The 13,091-nt window shown below is 52.4% G+C and overlaps 1 protein-coding gene across 3 annotated transcripts in view; it reads right to left on the minus strand.

Moving 5' to 3' along the window:
• The window catches only part of MIDEAS (mitotic deacetylase associated SANT domain protein), a 65,760-nt gene that overhangs the window by 37,021 nt on the left and 15,648 nt on the right, over positions 1-13,091 (minus strand). The window contains exon 1 of one of the 3 annotated variants that reach the window (XM_046647156.1): positions 3,659-4,150. The exons of 1 other annotated variant lie outside the window; for it this stretch is intronic. The gene's annotated coding sequence lies outside the window, so the exon portion shown is untranslated. Of the gene's footprint in view, positions 1-3,658; positions 4,153-13,091 lie in introns of those variants that run through there. One more of the 3 variants, XM_046647159.1, reaches the window with a different exon arrangement.

Raw genomic sequence — 13,091 nt, forward strand, 5'->3', positions numbered from 1 at the left:
GGGAGGAGCAACAGGCAAACGGGAGCCCGACTTGCATCTGTTGGGTACCTACAGACTGGTATGTGCCAGTCACTTTGCATGCAAGATCTTGTTTAACTTCACAGCCACTGTATGAAATATTATTATCATCCCCATTTTACAGGTGAGGAGACTGAGGCTCAGGAAGTTAAGCAATGCCTAGAGCCACACAGCAAGTGGAGAAGCTGGAATACGAACCCAGGTCTGCCCAGGCCTCGTTCCTGTGCACCAGCCAGACTTGCTTCAGAGTCACTGCTCGGATTACTGACCACACACCATCCAGGAATGGTGTTCTGAGTGTGAGAGAGGAAGTGGGTGTGGACAAGTTTTGCTTGATGGCTCTGTAATCTGAATAGATGCCCTACTAACTGTGATTGTTCCCAAGTGTGTGACTGTGAGAGCCCCTGTAAGTGTGTGTGTGTTGGGGGTGGAGGGAGGATGATCTGGATTCCAAATAGCAGTTTCCAACACCGAAGTTATGCTGTAATGCTTCTGATTCACAAAATGAGCTCACGGTCTCACGGTATCCTGAATGTTGCCTCGAATGCAAATGCAGGTCCCTTAAGTAAGAACTGGGGACCTCAGCACACTCCACCTAGCTCCAGCCCAGAGTGCAGTTTCTTTAGTTCAGTCCCACACAGAGCGCTCCCACGCAGAAGCAACCCCTCCAATGGAAGGCGACCACTGGCTGAATTTCCTGCAGCCTATGGTGAGTCAGGGAAGAAGGGAGCCCCCGGGCTGCTTCTCTACTGATGGGTGCATACACACAGGAAGGGTGCCAACTGGCCTGGCCAAAGGAAATGCCCAGGTTAGGAGATTGCCAGGCAGGAGGCTCCACGCTCTTCCACCCTGAGGTCCTGTTGGGGTCAGGATGACTGGCATATGCTCCCAGAATGGCAGACATAGGGCAGAGCCAGGAAACTGGGTTCACCAGCATCAGAATCACTCATGCCTGACCCTTTTGAAACCAATGGTGCAGTATGAGTCCCAGCAGCAGGACTCACTCAGCCCACCACATGCTAAGTCCACATTTTTTTGATGGAGACTTTTCATTCATTTGTTCAATTAACATATACTAAACACCTACTACATGCTGGGCACTGTGGGAACAATCCAGAGCACACACTGGAGCGCAGGATACAATAATACTCTATTAACTCTTTGCATCTCCCTGAGGGATGTATGGAGACTCTGGCTCCCAGTTGGTGTTTTTGACCACCACACTACAGTATGTACACAAGTGACTACATAAGGTGGAAATGAGTCCAGAAGGCACCTAACGTTTCTCAAAAGAACTGGCACTTGAAACAGGACTAGGAGAAGCAGGAATCTCCCAGCTACTTGTGGCCGTCCCAACTCCCCCGTGAGCAAGGTTTCCTTCTGGGAGATCCACCTGCAGGAAAGGGGCTAGCAAGGCCAAAGATTCCTGGACTGGGCCCATTCCCCTTCCAGGACACTATACCCCATGCCCCCCCCCCCCCCCCACCAATCCTTCTCCCACTTAGGGACCCAGAGGCCTTGGGTCCACTGGGCAGCTCTTCCCTGGGTTCTATAACCACAGGAGGCCCTCAACTGAATCTGTAATTGCATATTGTCTTTTTTCTTTTTCCCCATTTATTAAAAGCAGCAGCCCACAGGGCTAAACACTCAGGCTATTTTTAAATCCCACATTTAAAAGTTGAACTCTCACCCCATGGACACTCCACAGTACTCTTTCCTAGGGTGGGGTGAGGGGCTGACAGAGCCAGGGGAAGGGGGGTTCTGCCCCGAGCTTGGAGAGGCCACACTGGCAGTGGGCTGGCTGTCCCAGAGCAAGCTGCATGGTCTGGGGGTGAGGGGTCGCCCTCCAGGTCCTTCATCCCTTGTCCCCTGGGAGCTACTCAGACCAGAGTAACCAGCCAGAGGCCAATCCAATTAGAGTGGAGACTGGGCCAGGGCCATGCAATGAGATGGTTTATCACAGTAATTGAATGTTTACACTCCTATTATTCACTATCCGGAGCAGTAGGAAAAGACGACCCATAAATTCTCAACCTGGGAAGGTTTCTCCTTTCCCCTTCGACCTGAAGCCATCTAATAGGCTGTGGAGAGCATGCATTTCTCTGATTCTAAAGGGGCAGGTGCCACACCATCCCTGGGAGGTTCTGGAGCCAGACAGGTGGTTTCCTCTCCTCAGCCTGGGGCCCACAAGGCAGGAGAGGCTTCCCCCAGAGCTGCACTTCTTCCACCTTCACCAGGCTTCCAGCCTCAATCCTGAAGCTGCAGGAACAAGGAGAGAGGAGAAACCTCCAGGCGGCCACCAGGCCAGGCTCCCCCTGCTGGAACAAGCCAGATCTCCCCTCCCCACAGCCACAACTGCCAACAGGGATCCCCTGCACGCACGTGCCATGGTGGCCTCCATAGTCAGCCAGAGCCAGCCAGCTCTCCCCTGATCCCGCTGGCCCCGAGCGAGGCTCCACTGGCCGGCACACAGGTCCGATGTGGTACGGTGGAAGCAGGAAGTAGCCACCGAAGTTGTGACCAACAAAGTTTTAAATGGGGCGAGGAACTTCCGTTTTCATCCTTCCAGCCGCTGGCTCTGGAGGCTGGGCTGGAACACCCAGTGGCCTCCACTTTGGGTGGCAGGTACCTCCTCCAGGCCTGCCTCCCTCGGGGCTGAAGCTTGAAAGCCCCAGAGCAGCACCAGGCCCATACCCAGAGACATAGGCGGGGACCCTCAGAGGGGCCACCTGGTGCACACGCTCCTGTATGTGTGACCTGGGAGGGGGATATGGCTTCCTCCACCAAGCCGGCCATATGCAGAATCCAAACAAAACCCGGGCTCCCGAGTTCCGGACAGGCACACGGTGCAGCCAGCGCGGGGAGAGCTCGGCAGGCCGCAGCGGCTCGGACGCGCGGGGGCGGGCAGGCTGACAGGTCCGAGGCGCGCCAGCACTCCGGGTGCGCGGGGTGAGGCCGGCCCGTTCGCCCTAAACGCTCCAGCTTAGGCCTCTCCTGCACTTGCCCCAGTTCCCTGCCACTCCTGCACCTCTGTCCCCCAAACTCCCAGGGCGGACACAGTTTCCGTGTCCACTGTGCCGTGCACACTGGAAAGAAAAGGGGAAGGGGCTCCCATGCCAAGTTCCTGCATTTCGGGAGCCCCTCCTCGAGTCTCCGGGCCTGGACTCAGTCACGCAAGCCGGTCGCTGCGGACACCACGCTTCGCTCAAACGGAGGAAGAGCAGCCGTATTCCCGAGCCGCCGCCACCGCGGGCCTGGCTGGTTGGGAGGGTTTTCCTGCCGGGGCCGCGCCCGGGTGGGCGGGGGCCGCGCGCGAGCTGCGTAGTTGCACAAACACGGCGGGCTGGCGCTGCACACGCAGCTGCGGGCTGGGGTCGCGGGCCGCGGCGGGGCGGATTGAGGGGCGGCAAACTCACGCAAACCCGCACACACTCCCCCAGCCGCCCAGGCCGCAGAAGTTGCCGCGCGGCGCCCCCAGCCGCCCAGCGCCCCCGCTCCGGGCCGCGCCTGCAAAGCTGCAGCCCGCGCGCCGAGCCGCCACCGCTTGCGCGCAGTCCGGGGTCCCCTGGCCGCCGCCGCCACAGCGGGCTGCGCCTCGCCGCGTGCAGGCCTCGGCCGCCGACCAGGCAGCCCCACTTACCCCGCTCCTGCCCGAGCTCTGGCATCGGCTGTCCCCCTTCCGCTGTGGGCCGCCGCCTTCAGTCGCCTCCCAGACTCCAGCCGCCTGCACGCACTCCTCGATTTTAAAAACAAACAGGCGCCGCCGCCGCCTCCCCGCGGCGCTCGCAATGCTTCCGCCAGCCTGCGCCTCCCGAGGCTGGGAAGTTTGCTGGCAGGGCCCGGGAGGGACGCGCGGGCTGTCACCCCTCACTCGCGGTGCAGGAGCCTCGGCGCACCCCGCGCCAGTGGTGTCCGCCTCGCGATCGCTCTCCCTCCCTTCGTGTCACCCCCAGTCCTGCGATGCAGTGTCAGGATTGCACTGCTCTGACTCATCGGTTGAGCTCACAGCTTGAAAAAAAAAGAGGGAGAGAGAGAGGGCGAGAGGCAACAGCGAAGGAGGAGGACTCTGGCGTGCTACAAAGGATTGCACAACTCGGGGCTGGGAGCGCGGAGCACCCAGCGGCGGGCCGGCGCGCGCGGCACGGCGGCGAGCAGAAACCAGCTCTACCACTTCATCAGCACAACTGTCTCGGGTCGGCCTCTCCGCCAGCAGGCCCGGCGCCGCCCACTTCCTGCGACCAAATAAGGCCGGGGAAGGCGTCTTTAAACCTCCGGCGGCTGCCCGGGCTGGGGATTTCCAGTAGACCTCACCTCCACTCCTTGAGGCGGTCGCCACCCTCCCCCAGCCCAGGCCGGCGCCCCCGATGGCCTTGCTGGAACCAACAGGCCACGCGGCTCGTTCCTTTCACACCAAGGTCAGGAAGAGACGGTGACGAAATGTTTGGAAACCCATCGTGCCTGCCAGGAAAGTGTGTGTGTGATGTTGGGGAGGACACAAGTCGCTTTCTTCCATAAAGAAAACTCTGGTTTTGGATACGGTAAATCATGCACAATCCTCTCCAAGGCACTTAATTAACAGTCTCCCCAAGTTTCACTTTTTGGCTTGCCAGCATCCTACTGGTATAAACGTTACTGAGAAACTGGCCCCAGCCCCTATAAAAGACCCACATCTCAATTACTTAGGTGATGAAAAGCTCTTGGGTTTAATTCTAGCGACTGAGGCCAGAGTTGGAGCAGCTTTTCACAGCATGCACACATGTCCCCTACCTTTCCTACAATTCCCCCGATGCCTCTTTGCTGGTCTGGTGGGAAACATTTCTGCTGCTCAGGAGGTTCTTGCTGGCCCCCACATTCAGTGAGGTCCCAGGGCCAGGAGAAAGGCCAGCGGAGGGAGCCCTGATGTTCCTGGTTCCTTCCATTTGTTGTTGTGTTTTGTTTTTTTTTTTCCAAGATGGGTCAAAGAGATTTTCCTTTGACGGAAAAACCCCAGAAGAATACAGTGTGTCCTGGCAGCCCCTTTCCTGCTGTGGCCAGTCCTGAGAAGCAGGTGCATCCCCTGCTTTCTTAGGGAGAAGGGGAGGGGCAGCAGAAGGTGATTCTCCCAGCTCTCTGAGCCTTCAGGGCAAGGACCGCTGCCCCTGGGGAGTGGATGAGAGAGACCACTTCAAAACCTCGGAAAACTCACCCTTGCTCCTAAGGGGCATGACCTTCCTGTTCCCTTCCACCCGGAGCACCTGTGTGCATCTGGAGGTCACACTTCACCCAGGAGGAAAAGGGCTTATTTGCACCATGATATGACAGATATGTCAAAGTAATGACCACTTAAAACAGCCTTATCTGCAAAATAAAGATAATTATGCCAGAGGACAGGACCAGATGACCTCTTGAAATCCCTTCCAGTTAAAACTCCATGATTCTGTGATTGTAAAAAGTGAATGGAGGAGCCAGGGAAACCACCTCCACCAAAGCAAAGCCCAGGCTCTCAGATTTAGCATCTGCTGTGACAGTACCGTCTTGACAATTCTCAAAGCACGTCCCCACACACAGCCTACTTAACAACCCTGTGTGTGATAGAGTTTCGTCCCTCTTGTTTTATGAATGAGAACACTGAGGTTCAGAGAGGTTAAGTGACTTGTACAAGATCACAGAGCAGGCCAATCACTTGTCACCTCTCTGCTTCTCTTCCCATCTCCCCCAAAGGAAGGCAGTGAGCAACTGAGGGACTGGGGTGCTCAGGCATGCAAGCCCCCAAGTAGAGGCTAGGCTCTCAGGACTCCTGGCAGAGGCTCAATGTAAAGGCTTTTTGCTTTTTCCATTTGTCTGGTTTCTTCCTTCCTACTGACACCTCATCCAAGTAAGAGAAGCAAAAACAAAACCACTCAGTCTCCAACACTCACCACTGCTAGGCTCCTCTGCAGACCAGCAGTCATCCTGACCCACCCCCCCACAAGGCCTAGCCCCTAGACCTGGCCTCGGGCCAGCCCAGAGGGAGCCCCTGAGAGCCAGTGCAGACCAGCCCAGGATGTTCCCAACCAACCAGAAAACCCAGCTGGGGAGCACATTCCTAGAAGAGCCTGCTTCCATGGAGCCAGGGCCCAGCGTCCAGGGAACAAATGGGAGCCACTCCAAAGGGCACTCCTCAGCCTTGTGCCCCAGGACTTCCTCCCTGTCCCTCGCCAGGCTACTAGGCCTAGCCCTGGAAGCAGCGCAAAGAGTAGAGGTAGGTGGCAGGATTCAAGAGAAACAAAAGTCAGTGACCTAGAGGAGCCTAGAGGAGCCCTGCTTACTTTGGAGCAACACATCTCTTCACCCCAACTAAACTGCCAAATTCAGGCCACCTCAGAAAGGAAGAGAGGGAGGGAAAGGGGCATGTATGTGTACAGGGGAGGAGGGCTCAAGACTGTCCCAGATGGCCCCTGTCTGGCAGCAGAAGTCTACCTCCCGAGGCAGGCAGATGAGGGTGTGTAAAGAAAGCTGCAGCTCTTCCGGGAAAGCCCTGCAGGTCAGTTTGCTGCAGATATGACAGTGCAGAATCACTGACATGTGAAGTGAAAGTTTTGGTTTTAGAAGCTCCAGCCCTTCCTACAGACCTCTGGGGCCGTGAAGAAGGGTGCCCTTTGGGGAAGGCAAAAAAGATGCTCCAGGAACCTTACCCATGCAGTGGGCTTTTCTCCACCTCCCTTACACACTGCATGAGAGAGAGGAGTCCAGCGCTCCAGCTCCCAAGGAGTGCATCTGCTGAGACACACTCCAGGAGGCACGGCTCCCCAGACAGGATGCCACACTCTGGGTCCCGAGGAGAGGAGAAGATGGCATTAGAGAGGCGTCCCGGACCATATCAGCTCTCTGGACTCCGCTCAGAGTGACCAGTCACTACCCTGAGAGGCCATCGCATGTGTCCACTTCTGGGATAACCCGAGACCATTAAAAAGCTTCCAAGGGTGAATTTTATGGTATGTGAATTATATCCCAAAAAAGGTGTTATTAAGAGGAAAAAAAGCTTACAAGGAAGCCAGCTTCTCACCACTCACCCGCCTCCATCACCTTTCTGCTGACATCACTCAGTATTTTAAAAAGGAGTATTCTCCTCCCCAAGCCCTAGGCCTGCATTCCATGTCCTTCCTCCATTGTCCCTTCTCTGTCAGGACCTTTCCTCGAGGCCAGCACACATGGTGTGTTCAAGCAAATAACCACCCTTTACAAATACCGTTGAGGAAATCACACGTCCACATGCTGGAGTCCCTTATGTTCCTTGTGTCCCTATTGTCATTTCCCTTTGCAGAATAAAGGCACTACCTCTAAGACCTCATTAGCTACAGTTACCATAGAAGAAAGAGAAGGTTGTGGAAAGAAGAGGAAACAGGACTGAGTTTGGGTCCTGCCTAATTAAGCTAACCTGCTGTGTGACCTTAGGAAAGGTGACACTTACCTTCTCTGAGCCTCACTTTTTTGGCCCATAACAGAGGTACTGGAAGTATTTATTACACCAAAAATGAAAGAACGCCCACCTTTAGGGGCTTGGAAGAATCACAAGGATAAAAAACTGCTTTAACACTGTATCATGATATGTACACAGAGGGGTTACGATTGTTATCATTTTTTACTGTTTATCCTATATCCCCTTCTCCCAAAATTAGCTTCTCCCAGATTGGTGGTTATCAGAGGGGAGGGTGGTTGGGGGAGGAGGGCAAAATGGGTAATGGGCACATACGTATGGTGACGGATGGAAACTAGACTTTTGGTGGTGAACCTGACGCAGTCTATACAGAAGCCAAAATATAATGATGTATGCCTGAAATTTATTCAAAGTTATAAACCAATGTGACCTCAATAAAATAAAATTTAAGAAAACTAGTTTCTCTCTTTCAAGAACCTAGTCCAGGTAAGACTTTTTTCCCCCTGAAAAGACCCCAGGCCCACCCCCTTCAGCCTCAGGGTGACCCTGTGCTGGGCTCTGCCCAGAGACACTCTTTCCAATATTGACTCAGCGTCGCACCCGAGTGTCCTCCCAAGGCTCCTCTCCCAGTCCCTGCTCCTGTGTCCTTTCCATCAAGCTTCTTCCACAGTGCTGTCCACCCAGCCTGAACAGGGACACTCCTCCGATGGCTGTGCCTTCTCCTCATCACTCTCTGCCATGTCCTTTCTGAGGAAGCAGGCAGCTCAAAAGCACCCCAGCCATTAAGTTAAGCCACCGTGTGCCGAGAAGTCCCTGCACTGTCTTCTCTTTTACCCTTGAAAACCCAGGGGACCCTCCTCCTCAGTTCACATGCACTTCACCTGTTCCGGGGCAGGGCCGTGCCTCCCACACCAGCCCACAGCTGTCTGCATCCCTTGGCCCTCCCACCTACGCCCGCCTCCGCCTCCCTCTCTTGCAGGCCTGGGCCAGGTTCTGAGCGCCTTTGTCAGGCCTGAGAGGGAGTTTCTGCAGATGTCCCCAGTTGTTGCTGTCACTCTGGGAGAGACGTCTGGCTGTATGTAGGGAGAAGGACAAAACAGGTGTAGCTGCCAGGGAGGGCAGGCAAGCAGGGCCACAGGGACAGAAACGCCCTTTCCTCACAGAGCCAGAGCTGCCAGCTTCCCAAAGGCCTCATTTGAGCACAGTTCCATGCCCCCTGCAGAACCAACCCAGACAGACCCCTTTATTGGCTGTTCTCTGGAGCTCGGCTTCCCTACCTTGTGGCAGTGGGTCAGGAGGAACTGGACCCCCAAGTCCAGCGTGTGCAATGGGGCACACTTTAAAGCATCATTTTATTTTTTTAAAGATTGGCACCTGAGCAAACATCTGTTGTCAATCTTTTTTTTTTCTTCTTCTGCCCGAAGCCCCCCAGTACATAGTTGTATATTCTAGTTGTAGGTCCTTCTAGTTGTGGCATGTGGGATGCCACCTCAGCATGGCATGACAAGCAGTGCTAGGCCCACACCCAGGATCCAAACCGGCGAAACCCTGGGCCACTGAAGTGGAACAGCGAACATAACTACTCCGCCACGGGGCGGCCCCTAAAGCATTATTTTTAAATGAAAACAAATACTGATACATCATGGACTAGAATCCAAAATTCATAGTCGTGGGAGTGTACAGGTTAAGGGCACAGGCTGAGACCTTTATTCAAATCTTGGCTCACACTGGCTTGATGCTTACTGAGCAAGTTACCTACCCACTTGGTTTTCTCATCTGCAAAATGAGGATGTAAAAGTAAGAGCTTAAAACAGTGTTTGGCACACATTAAGTGTTGCTATCATTTTTTCCTCATCTCCTAACTGATCTCCTTACTTCTAGTCTTGCACACTTACCATCCACACTGCCCTCAGAGTGATCACATCCCTTTTCAACAGCTCCCATCATCCTACTGCAAAAAGCTGAGACTGTGAGCCAGAATGCTAGATGCTTACAGTTCTGGCATGATCCGGCTCTGCCTCACTTCCTAGGCCCAGGCCCATACAGCCGAACAACCTAAAGTTCCCCCAAGATGCTTGCTTTCTCACACATGCTCCTCTTCCTCCACCTTTCCTCCACAGGTAAACACATACCCAGGTCTCCCACCAGACTTGTGCTTAATGGCAGCTCTTCCAGGAAGCCTTCCTTGGCTCCTCCAAGCAGAGGAAGGCCACTGGAGTGTATACTACTGGAGCCCTCCTAGATCCCCTTTATCAGGCTGGTGTGCCATCCTCCAGCTACCCTGTTGGCTGCTAAGAGCTCCCAGCTGCCCCCTTTTCAAAGGGAGCCTTTGCTGGGAGACAGCACAGCAACCAATGATTGACTGGGGGGGTGGGGGCTGGGGGGAGGTGGTTGGAGAGGAGTGGGTCCAACTCAAGGTAGGATCAAATCTGTGGTGGTGCAATTCATGCTCCGGGGCTCCCTGTGGGATCTGGCTAAAATAGGCCCAGCTGCAACACATCCTCCTTACTTAGCTTCTTCCCCAGACCCAGCCCACTTCCCTCACCCCCTTCCTCCAGAGAGCACTTCCTAAATCAAGCCCAGGCACCCCAAATTGTCTTAGTCTCTGCTCCTAAGAATGAGAACAGCCACTCCCTCCCCTAAACTCCCAGGGCATTCTGTTTATCTTTACTCGCTCCCCTACGCATTGTTCTATAGCCGCTTACTGAGCCATCTCCCTACGAGGACCAGAGCTCCTGAAGGGCACAGCCTAGATCTTTGTCACCTTGTATCCCTGGCACCTACAAAGCGCCTATACATGGTGGGTGTCCAGTAAATGCTTGTTGATAAATGCACAAATAATATATGTGAAATTTTGAGGTAAGCAATAAAATGGAACAGGTTATTATTATTACTACTTTTATTACTATTTCTTCTGTTCTAAGATGCACATTTTCCCCTATTTTAACATCTCTGACATCAGGATGCATCTTACAATTGATAGCATGTCATGGTTTAATTAGCAGCATTTTCTCTTTCTTAGTTGTACATAAAATAATGGTGCATCTTATAATCACTGGCTTCTTAGATTCAATGGTGTATGATATTATTATTACTATCATTATTATCATTATTATTATTATTATTATTATTATTATTATTATTTCTACTACTGAGGCTCAATCTCCTGGGTTCTGGGGCCTGCAGGGCAAAGTCCACAGAGTTGAGAGGCCCCATTATATGCACTCAGTATCGGTTGGACAATCAAGCTCTTATAAAGCCATCAGCAATTTCCCAGGGATCAGAAAGACCCCTGTTCCGGACACCTCCAGAGACTCCCTTGAAAGCGGTCAATGTGATGTGGAACAGCTCTGGACTGGGAGTCAGGAGAGCAAACTTCCAAGCCTGGTTCTTCCTCTGATTTTCTGGATGATCCCATGTAGGGCCTCTCAACACATTTATTGAGCACCTACGAAATGCCTGACATGATGGGAGCCCACTGGATCCACCCAGCACCCTGAGAGGAAGCCATAATCCTCACTTGATAGATAATGAACCTAAGGTTCAAAAAAGTTAAATAGCTCTCCCAAGGTCATACAGATGGAATTCAACCACTGGACTCTCTGAGTCCGTCTCTCTGCTGTATGCAGATACTTCTCTGTGCTTGTTTTCCCTGTAAGGAAGTCAAATAGTGAGAAGTCAAAGACTGGAGGCTCACAAGCCATTCTCACCCAGAGATACTGGAACACTGGACACATTGAGCCCTCCTTCTTAGAGGTGGAACTGAGTAGCTACATGAGGGAAGTAGCATTATGAGGACTAGCACTACAATAGGAGTAGCACTGTAATGGGACTCACATATTTCAATTTTCCACAGATTCCACCTGGGTCATGGTCACTGTGGATTACTTTATCATCTCACTAGTGCTGTTTTCTTACACCCAGCCAGCTTCTATTATTGAGGTTCTCCTTGTTCCCCAGGGGCCTTTGAGTGGGTGATCCTTAGACCAGATAAACTCTAGTGTTCTCTCCACCCCATACAGTCTGTGGCTCCTCCCAGAATCTCCCTGGGCAGCCTCCCTCCAAGGAGGTCATTTTATGAACCCATTTCAGAACCACTCAGACAAGCCCTTGCCTTGCATCTACCATATCTATCTCCCCTTCAGCCCCAGCGTCTGTCCCTCATGCTCCCTCCCACTCCCACCCCCTCCCCACACCCAGAGCATCAGTCCCAGACAGTCAGAAGGCTGAGTGGCTGAGGCAGAGCATGAGGCAGGTGTAGAGATGAGCTAGACCAGGTCCAGGGGTGGGGCCCCACCTGGGAGGGAGCAAGTGAGGAAGGCAGGGCCTTGCGTTTCCCAACAGGAAAGTGGTTCAAGGAGATCGATGGAAGCAGGGAGGCTCCGCAGCCACAGAGGATGAGCAGTTTGACACATGAGCAAACACAAACAATAAATCATCAGGAGAAAAATGTGCAGTCTCAGCAGCAATTTAAGATATGCAAATAAGAACACCATTAAGGACCCATCATGGCCCAGAGTCAATGTACAAATAAATTAATTAATAAACATGAAAGCTGCTGTTGGCAGGGCCATCAGGAAAGAGCTGCACGTACATTGCTATGCCACTACAAACTGTGCAAATCTTTCTAGAACATGATTTGGCATTGTGCTGCCAAGAGTTTAAGACCTTGACCAGGTAATTACAGTCAGGGGACCAGATCCCAAGAAAATAATCTAAACTACCAACACAAAGGAGTTACAAAAGATGCTCATAGCACCTTTTAATTATATATAGAGCCCCCAAAATTGAAATCCATTCAAATTTTGGTATGGTATGGTAACAGAAGGAAATATAAAAGGGACTGACACGTAGAAACAATCTGATAAAACCATTTAATGAAATCATGTTAGGTCACAAAATCAGAACAAAGAAATAGTAGAAGTGGACTTATAAACAATGTTAAAAGTCCCACAGGAACATTAGCAGCAATCAGAAGAGTATACTGAACAAAGTAAATTGCTAAGGTGTAATGTTTATTCAGTTAAGCTGATCAAGATGGTTTAAATAACGATGATGATGATGATGATGATGATGATGATGATGATGATACTGATGATGTAAGCTTCCACTGAAAAGGATTTCTTCATCATAAAAATACCCCAGGCCAGGTCCCAGGGGGCAAGTGGGTCCAGGCCCCTGGCTTGATGTGCAAGGAAGAAGGAATCTAAACGGGAGAGGTGGGGTTATAACTGTGGCAGGGGGAAGGCCCCAGAGCTTCCCTTATCAGGAGGGCTCTGAAAGATGCCTTTGCCAAAGAAACAAAGTTACACAAATAAACCCACACCATTTAACCTCCAACGTCCTGGGTACTAACTCTTACTGCTGCATTGGCGCTCTCAATTTTACTAATACCTTATTTCAGCAACTTCAGAGGTGACACCAGGGCTCTTTGTGGGCTAGCCTTGGAACCCAACCACCATTTATAGCATTGTTTCTATGGAAATATGTTTCAAGCTTCAAGAAATCGAGCTGCTGACAACTCTGGGGCACGCACGTGGTCTCTAAATTAGGGAACTGAGACGAGCAGTTATTGCTGGGTCCTGGGCTCGGGAAGACAGATTGTTACTCAGATTCTGTGGCAGTTAATATTCACACCACCAGCAAAGATCCCATTGGAGTAGGCTTGAGGTCACTA

The sequence above is a fragment of the Equus quagga genome, chromosome 20, assembly GCF_021613505.1.
Source record: "Equus quagga isolate Etosha38 chromosome 20, UCLA_HA_Equagga_1.0, whole genome shotgun sequence".
NCBI classification, from domain to species: Eukaryota; Metazoa; Chordata; class Mammalia; order Perissodactyla; family Equidae; genus Equus; species Equus quagga.